The 10,191-nt window shown below is 32.6% G+C and overlaps 1 long non-coding RNA gene across 1 annotated transcript; it reads right to left on the bottom strand.

Annotated features, from left to right (window-relative positions):
- Positions 1-3,747: 3,747 nt before the first annotated feature.
- On the bottom strand, positions 3,748-9,609 carry LOC127557961 (uncharacterized). Its single transcript, XR_007952682.1, has 3 exons — positions 9,528-9,609; positions 6,654-6,781; positions 3,748-4,109 (listed from the first exon to the last, which is right to left on the bottom strand). It is a non-coding gene; the product is annotated as an uncharacterized LOC127557961 (long non-coding RNA).
- Positions 9,610-10,191: the final 582 nt, after the last annotated feature.

The raw sequence follows: 10,191 nt of genomic DNA on the forward strand, positions 1-10,191 counted from the left end.
AAAACTAGAGAAGGAAATGGCCAACTATTCCATTATCTTTGCCAGGAAAACTTCAAATGGGGTCACAAAAGTCAGAAAGGACCAAAAAAAGAACTCACCATCACCAATAAAATAAAATAGAATTCTGCAAATGTAAGTATATCTAGATGAAGTGCCAAATTTACTACAACTAGAGTGTTTTCTTTTCTTTTTCTTATTTTTTTTTCCTTTTCCTTTTCTATGTGTATTTGCATTATGTAAAATCACATTTTGGGAAGTAGCTATGATTCAAATAATGTTATCTGAATATGATAAATCAAAACAGGAACCTCAGAATCTCCTGTGATTTCTAAGTATCTTCTTGATTTTCACTTAAATCCTACTTAAGCAAATCATTTCTAGTCTGGCCTAGTGTTCAAGAGTCTGAAAAATTTATTTTTTCCAAGGATTTTTGGTAGCTTTTGATTTCCATAGAATTATAAAATCTCACAATTTGAAAAGGCCTTAGAGACCATCCCATTGAACCAATATTTGAAGTCTTCTATAAACTGTCAAAGACAGCCATGAATTTCACTTTTACACATACTTTTCTCCCATATGCTCTCTTTCTGGCTTCTTTGGCTGACAAATGTCTTAAGATGAGTTTGACAGAAGCAAAAACTGAAACAAAGTACAGAGAGAACATAGATCAAAGTCTTCCAAATAAATATTCTCACAAAGAGTAAAAGGCAATATTCTAAAGCTTCAAATGCAATTATACTGCATAATAAAGGATAGCATCTTTTTTTTTTTTCCTGAGGCAATTGGTGTTAATTGACTTGCCCAGGGTCATACAGCCAGAAAGTGTTAAGTGTCTGATGTCATACTTGAACTCAGATTCTTCTGACTTCAAGGCTGGTTCTCTATTTACTGTGCCAACTAGGTGCCTCCATCTATTTATTTCTTTAAAGGTTACAAAATATTTTACATATGTAAACTCATTTGTATTCATTGTTTACTTTTATGAAGTCACTTCTTTGAGTTACCACTTGGCCTAACTAGGACACAAATATTAGTTATCAGCCCCTGACCTCTGATGATCAATTTTAATCACATGTTACTTTCAGGTTTCAAGTTATGGGATAGCTTTTGGTGCCACTCCGGACAATATGAAAGCTCAGGGATCTGTGTAGCCTTCTAGAAGGCTCAGAAGACAGAGAAATGTGCATGAGGCTTCATACATTTACTGGTATATGAACATGGTTACATCATAACTTCTTATTGCCTTAGTTTCGCTAACTGCAAAATAGGAATCATGATGGCACCTACATCCCACTGTTGTTGTGATGATCAAATGTGATATCTATAAATTACTATGCTTAACATATAGTAAAAGCCTAATAAATCCTTATTTTTTTCCTCAATAGCAATTTTATAATGTTAAGTATTATAGGGATACGATTTTCTATATGCTGTTTCTATTGCTTTAGTGGAAAGCTAATTAAATTTTTGATTAAAAAAAAAGCCTCTCAAAAAACCTCAGTTAGCAACCAGATGTTGTTGGTCTGTCATGCTATCATAGTTTTGTCTGAAGTTCTCTTTTACTCTTGAATCAGCCAAAGTAGCTTTAAAATTCCCATTACCAGTCTCTGAAAGATTTGCATTAGAATATTAAATTTGTTCCAACTTGGCCTATTACCCCAGTGTCAAGAACTTGAGGAATCAACATTGTTTCTACCTTTACCTGTTGGTACCCTCCAAGTAGTCCTCCTCTTGCCTTCTCTTTGCTTTTGTCTGTCTGTCTGTCTCTGTCTGTCTGTCTCTCTCTTTCTCTTTCTCTCTCTCTCTCTCTCTCTCTCACACACACACACACACACACACACACACACACACACACACACACACACATCTCCTTCAAACTCCTCACAATTTAAAAGAAAGGAAAAATAAAGTCTTGTAACAAAAATGCAAAATCAAAAATTGTCGATTTGGGAGATAGTTGAAATGCAATGGGAAGAGATATTTGAATTTTACCATCAAAATTCTGCACCTGAATCTTGGATTGGCTATTTCCTAGCTGTGAAACTTTGAGCAAGTAGTAGAATGTAAGCTCCTTGAAAGAAGGGACCATATCATTTTTTAATTTATATCTCTAGCTTTTAGTATAGGGTCTGGTACTTAGTGCTTAGTAAATATTGTTGATTGATTGAAGTTATTTCAATATAATACGAGCCTAAGGCTTTTTAATTAGTAAAAAGAGATAATAATAGGAATATTATTTGCATCACAAAGTTGTTGTGAGGAACGAATTTTAAAGGATGGAAGTAAAAAACTTGTATAAACTATCAGTTATTATGAAGAATCATCAGGAAACCTCTTTTTCAAATATCCCTAGAGGGAATAAAGTATTGAGCCCTTATTAATTCAAGGGATCAAATATTCATTCATGAGACATAACATTGAGATTTGATGAGATGAGGTCCATGATTGAATGAAAAAAAAAAAAAAGAATAACAAAGCTACAATGTTGTAGCTCAAGGAGGTATCCTCCTATGAGAAAATCCCCAACTTGGAAAGAGGAAATTTAATGTAAGGCATTTGGATTAGCTGTCTTCAGCTAATCAAAGTTGTGTTATGATGGGTATACTATGGATCACCCAGCCAACAGAAGGGAATGGTTCAAAAATCTGAGATAAAGTTGGCACTCAGGTAAAACATATCTGTGGAGGGAAAGGAAGCATGGGCCCACTTAGAATTGGACAATTTAGGCAGATGGCAGCAGCAAGGTGACAAGCAACAAGCAATCTTGGATTTGAGACCTCTTCAGAGTAGGTTTCCTTACTGACCTCAGACTCCTATTCTCATTGCTAGCTGCTTCATGCTATTTAAATGAAGATTCATGATTCCATAGTACAATGAAGCACAGAGAGCAGAGTTAGCAGACAGGAAATAAAGCAAGTCTGCTTTTTCAAAAGAAAATGAATACTTATAATGAGAAGAAGAAGATAAAGAGGATGGCAATAGGTCTGCCGGGGACCTGAGAGGACCTGAGTTCTTATCCTGATCAAGTAGAACAAGGAATTGGAAAAGAGGAGTAGAAAGCTGGGACCTGGGAACTAGCAATGATTCTGGGGGAGACAGAGGAGGAAGGGAGAAAGAATGCTGTGATTAGTGGCTGCTGATTGATATTAAAACTCTGCATTAGTTAGAAAATATGATTTTCAACCACTATTGAAGATTTTCTTTAAATAATTCAGAAGATTCAAACTTCTCTATCTTTGTCTCTGTCTCTCTGTCTTTGTTTCTGTCTCTTTGTCTATATGTCTCTGTCTTTATCTTTTTGTCTCTTTTGTCTTTCTGTTTCTCTGTCTCTATGTTTTTCTGTCTCTTTGTCTTTCTGTCTCTCTACTATCTCTGTCTCTCTATTTGTCTCTGTCTGTCTCTATCTCTGACTGTCTCTGTCTCTCTGTCTTTCTTTCTGTCTCTTTTTCTCTCTTTCTCTCTTTCACACACACACACACACACACACACACACACACACACACTCAGAACAGATAAAGAGAAAAATGCACAGAGGGTACTCAGGTGTGGTTGGTCACCCATTCTAATGTTGTCTGAAGTTGAGTTTCACTTTGACTCTCTTAATCCAGCCTTGGCACACCCATTATAATTTTCTGCAGTAGTCCTACTGAGATCTTCTGCTTACAAACCATCTGGTAGATTCCTGACAGCTGAAATAAACAAACAAGAAATAGCTCTCACCTTGGTAATCTCATCAAGATTATTGAGCAGCTTTATATCTAGATCTAGCTGGCCCTAACTACATTTGCCATCTGCCCTGATATCACCTGAATATTCTCTTGCACTGTCTCTTCACTTTTCATGCTTTAGAACCACAATCAAATCAATCAACGCTGAGGAGCAGTTTGCAATTCTACTCTCCTGTGAGTCATTCACCATTTTCATACATTTTCACATCAAATTGCTACTCCTTTTCTGTGTCCTCTTCCTTGATTTGGACATAATCTTCTTGAGGAAGAACATTATTTATTACATATATCTCCTTAAGTTCAAGTCACCAGGCTTAATGTAAGAATTCAAAAAACTGAAAGATATGGTAGATGTGTGATTATTGAATCACTGTCTGTGATCTATGAGAAAAAGAAAAGGATTGAAAGTGAATATATCTTTTTATTTCACAAAGGTAGAAAGTAAACTTAGGAGCTTGACTTTGATTTGTGGCAAAATTTTAGAATTTATTGTTTAGGAAATGGTTTAGGAATATGTAGAAAATAAATGCTATTCACTATGAACTAATATAGATTTGTAACGTAACAATCATGTCAAACCAATCACATTTCCTTTTATGACAAGGTTATTAGACTAGCAGATTTAAAAAAAAAAAAGTCTTGGCTATAGTAAACCTGGATTTCAGCAAGACATTTTAGTCGATCATGTTATCCTTGTAGATAAGATGGCAATATGGTGTCTGGGTAGTAGTACAGTTAGGTGGATTTGGAACTGAATAGCCAGACTTGAAGAGTAGAAAATAGTGGATCAATGTCGATTTGAAAAGAGGTTCATTCAACATTTTTGTCAGTGATTTGGATTAAGGCATGAGTGACATGTTTACCAAATACATGGAGATACTAAGCAGAAATAAATTGTTATTTATTTTGCTACTATATTGCTATGGTAAATGATGATACATAACTCAGATTCAAGATGATATAAATAGGCTAAAATAAAATTTTAAATCTAGTAAAATAAAATTTAATTGGAATATACATAGAAGAGAACAAAAGAAAATTCAAAAAATGAGCAGTTTTGTTACTATTTTGAATATTAAAAAATTAGATAATAGATCACAACTTCATGGTTAAAAATACAAATTAGGAGGAAAGCAAAAACTTAAACTTGTATTTTAAAAATCAGCCAAATAAACTCAGAATAAGGAGAAATGTATCAACAGTAGCTCATATAAGTAGATCTAGGGGTTTAAATGGTATTGTTTAATGTCAGTTAGTAACATGATGTAGTAGCCAAAGAAAAAAAAAAGTTGATTCAATCAGTGTCTGAAATGAGGGCTATAGTTGTACTGTCCTGGACAGACCGTATTTTGAGTATTAAGTTCAGTTCTGGAAAACAAATCAAACAACCAAGAGTGATTCGATAGGAGAGTAACCAGGATATTAAATGGACTTGTATAATTCCATACAGAGAAATTTTTTAAAAGTGAAGGAGTAAGAATTATCAAGGTAACATGTAAACTTGGGAATAGTTTTCACTATTTTGAAATTTTTAGAGCATTTTTTAAAGGCAAGCTAATCTGGAATTATGCCCAAAAAGTTATCAAACTGTTTGTGGCAGCCCTGTTTGTAGTGGCTAGAAACTGGAAATTGAATGGATGCCCATCAATTGGAGAATGGCTGGGTAAATTGTGGTATATGAATGTTATGGAATATTATTGTTCTGTAAGAAATGACCAACAGGATGAATACAGAGAGGCTTAGAGAGACTTACATGAACTGATGCTAAGTGAAATGAGCAGAACCAGGAGAACATTATACACTTCAACAACGGTACTGTATGAGGATGTATTCTGATGGAAGTGGATTTCTTTGACAAAGAGACCTAACTCAGTTTCAATTGATAAATGATGGACAGAAGCAGCTACACCCAAAGAAAGAACACTGGGAAATGAATGTAAACTATTTGCTTTTTTGTTTTTCTTCCCGGGTTATTTTTACCTTCTGAATCCAATTCTCCCTGTGCAACAAGAGAACTGTTTGGTTCTGCAAACATATATTGTATCTAGGATATACTGCAACATATTTAACATATATAGGACTGCTTGCCATCTAGGGGAGGGGCTGGAGGGAGGGAGGGGAAAAATCGGAACAGAAGTGAGTGCAAGGGATAATGTTGTAAAAAAATTTACCCTGGCATGGGTTCTGTCAATAAAAGGTTATTATAAAATAAAATTAAAAAGAGAAAAAAATAATATATGCTACTAGTTCTAAACTAGTAGAAATAGGAATAATGGTAGAAACTGAAAAAAGAGCAGATTTTGGTTTGATATAATGGAAAAACTTGTAATAGTGTCCCAATAAAAAAGGTTACTTTTCAGGGATATTGTAGTACAGTATTTCCCATGTAGATGCTAAATTTCTTTAAAGTTTTCTTAAGCAGTAAATAACTGTCCGTTTATTTTATAAATTTTTTTACTCTATGATGACACACATGTGCATGTTTGATTCATTCTGATTTTGTTTCTGTAGTAATTTGAAACTATTATGATCCTGCCCACAAAGATTTGGGTGTTTATCAAATGATTGTATCAAACTCTTACTGCTCTTGAGTGTCATATGTTCTTTAAGTTTCTCAATTTGTCATCAAACTATTTTCAAACCAAAATAAGAGTTTGACATTTGAACACAAACCAGTTTTAAACACATGGTCAAATGAATGTGTATAGTTTTATTTGTGTTCTGTCTACTGTAACAGAGTAACTCCCTTGTTCCCTTCTATTGCCATGCAATCACACATAATTAGCTATGTAATAGTGTGATCAAGAAGTTTGTGTTCTTGCAGCTCACAAGTCAGGCTTTTGAAAATGATAATTGCTGGACATGTATATTACAAACCAACTTGAAACCTTCAAAGATCATCATGCATGTTCTTCAGATACAAACCTTATATTTTCTTTCCTTGCAGTATTAAGGCTGATTTCAGATTTAAACTTATCTTCCTCTTCTGCTACCATTCTTCAATCTGGAAGATTTTCAATGAGGTGTCACTGGACAATCATTCAATAGAATTTCTGTGAGTATATATTGCAATAGGCTGAAGTTAGAAAAGAATCTCATCTAAAGGGATTCTTTCCTTACAAAAGTTAGTTTATATGTAAATATTGTTCAAATTGAAACAATATGTACAATTGAAGTTTTAGTACATTTACCATTTAATCCAGACTTTTTTATTATTCAGTAGAAAAATATTTTATATTGTTACTAGCTGCTCTTTTTATTTTAAAGTCCACGTAAGCTGGCTGTGACAGTGTTTTGTTTTGCAGGAGTATCCTAATGCCATTTTATTGTTAAGAAATAAAATCATTTTGAAGACTAGACATCTGTTTGAATTTTACTAACATAGTATCTTAATGGATTTAATGAGTCCTGAATTGTAAACTTGAAATTTATGTAAAAATATTTTAATTTTATTTTTTAACTACAACAGCCCCAATTGGACTTAGATTAGTAGAATATGAGAAAAAAAATGTTGAAAAACATATTAATGGAAAATCTCAAAATATTCAGAATTAGCATACTATGATCAGGAAATTTTATTGAATGGCTTTCATTAAGTCATTTGATAGGCCACAATTCTGATAATGGACAAAAATATCCCAAGATAGTTGTATTATTATTAGTTTGAAAAAAGAAGAAATATAATGAAGAATATATTAAATTTTGTTTTTTTCTTTCTTGGAGATATAGACTATCTATGATTTAAATGTGTAAATTGTAGAATAGTATTTGAAAACAGCAGCTTCTCTTTTTCTGAAAATTTACAATCAAATATGAACATTACACTCATAATTATATTTTTAATAGGAATATTTGAAAATGCGTTAGTGATTTGTTTATTTTTATGGATAAATAAAAAAGAGAAATAAGATGGAGGCTTTAACATACTATTCTACCAAAAAAAAAAAGTTTGTCATATGCCAAAACAATTATCAAGTATATATACAAACACAACTTTGTTAAGAAGTCAAAGATGATACATGTTTCTGATACATTATCTCATTAGATACATAATATATCTGATGCTATTGAGTCAATCATTGTAGGAAGTGTGCAAAAAAAGTGACAAATGTGCTTTTCAATTAAATGAAATAATTGATATTTATAACCTAGTCATTTTAATAAAAGATAACTTCATGATGATAAAATGGAAAAGACTACACTTTTACCATTTAACAGAACAATTGTGGAAGACATTTCTCATCTAATTAATTCATACATTTATTTTTGAGACAATTAGGGTTAAGTGACTTGCCCAGGGTCACACAGCTAGAAAGTGTTAAGTGTCTGAGATCAGATTTGAACTCAAGTCCTCCTGACTTCAAGGCTGGTACTCTATCCACTGTGCCACCTAGCTGCCCCCTAATTCATACTTTAAAAGGGAAAAAATGGTTTTCTTGTAAAATTTGAACAGATGGTAAAAAATCAACGACTGAAAAAAATTGGGGTGTTGTTTTGTGTATTTAATAAATAATGCCAAGTTTTGGCATCAATGAGAATACCATAGCAACTTAAATGTGTGTTGGATGGTTCTGTCAAAATAATTCATACTCTTGATTGTTTGCTACTTTCTGTAATGAGGGACAGCAATTATGTTACATTTCTAATACACACATATGTTAAGCAGCTTTCTCATGACAGTTATTACTCATCTATTTGGATTGAGAGACAAGTCAATAGATTTGAACTACAAATATCATTCAGAATTGTAACCTAATTTTTTTTCTAAAAATAAGATCAATTCAAATATCTCAGCAAAAGAGCTTGCAAAATCTTCATGTTATTTTCTACCATAGTTGTGTGAGCAAACATTTGCAGCACATTTTTGTTTTAAATCAAAATACAGAAGTAAATTCTATATGAACCCAGATTTAAGACTGCATTTTGTTTAATGTTAAGCCAAAGATCGCCAACTTTTATTCAATTAAAAAAGTCCATCAAAATTAGGTTGCATGAGATTAAAACAGTACATTAAAGAGCTTCAAAGTTATAATACATTTTATTTAAATGTTATTAATATTCAACAAAATTTATAAAATAAGGAAACTTAAGATGAATTCTTAAAGATAGAAATAAGCACACAAGATCTTGGGAACTACTTTTAAAAAATTCTTATCCCACAAAAGTGGAATCATAATCATATATATTCATCATAATTAATCATAATTATCATTATAAATCATAATTAATTTTAAATTAGAACTTTATACTTTGTAAATAAAAATTTATACATAGACAAAATACAATTTTATTATATATATTTTTATTTCATTTATTTTATTATATATTTAATAAAATTTTATTATGTATATAATAAATAATATATAATGTATATATATATATATAAATTGCCTCAGCCAATATATATTATATTATATTAGAATATTATATATATAATATTGGCTGAGGCAATTGAGTTAACATGACTTGGCCAGAGTCACCCAGCTATAAAGTATTGAGTGTCGGAGACCACATTTGAACTCAGGTTCTCCTGACTTCAGGGCTGGTGCTCTATCCACTGCACCACCTAGTTGCCCCATATTTAAAATATAATTTAAATTTATATTTATTTAAATTTGTATTTAAAATATAATTACATATTTACAATTTATAATTACATAAAATAAATTTTAATTTGGAGCTTTGGGGACAAAAGATAACTGTAGTGTGTTTTCTAGAGGTCCCAAATTGAGGTGCCAAAATATACCACACTTTCTAGAGCTCCCATGCTGGGGTGCCAAAATGTACCATCTGGACTACCTCTCTGGAGGATCTTAGGGCCAGCCCAAGTCCTTGGTCTTAGTGGAGGAGGGAAGAAGGCAGGTGACCCACAAGGATGGTCAAAGATGGAGTCCATTTATTTCCAGTCTTCTCAGCCCCCAAATACCTTAGTATGATTACATCACTACAGCACACTGAGCATGTGACAAGAGAACCATTATTACATCAACACATCACATTGAATAAGTGCTAACTAAAAGCAGTTTGCTATTGATATGTAAATGCCTCTCTTTAAGTATTCCTTGCTTCAAGTAGAACACAGGTGGTCACACCCTCTTTGGCTTCTCAGGAAAGGTAAGAGCACCAAAGGGAGATGGAGAGCCAAACCAGGCATGGTCAGCAAGTTCCCTCTGGGCTGAAGGACTGTGGGAACTCAGTGTGGATCATAACATAGCATTTTCAGTCTTTTCATTGTTGTTTGCTTGCATTTTATTTTTTTCTCATTTTTTTTTCCTTTTTGATCTGATTTTTCTTGTGCAGCAAGACAGTTGTAGAAATATATATAGAAGAATTACACATATTTAACATATACTAGCTTACTCGCCATCTAGGGAAGGGGTTAAGGAAGGGGGGAAATTTGGAACACAAGGTTTTGCAAGAGTCAATGTTGGAAAATTATTCATGATTATGTTTTTAAAATAAA

The sequence above is a fragment of the Antechinus flavipes genome, chromosome 3 (genome assembly GCF_016432865.1).
Source record: "Antechinus flavipes isolate AdamAnt ecotype Samford, QLD, Australia chromosome 3, AdamAnt_v2, whole genome shotgun sequence".
NCBI classification, from domain to species: Eukaryota; Metazoa; Chordata; class Mammalia; order Dasyuromorphia; family Dasyuridae; genus Antechinus; species Antechinus flavipes.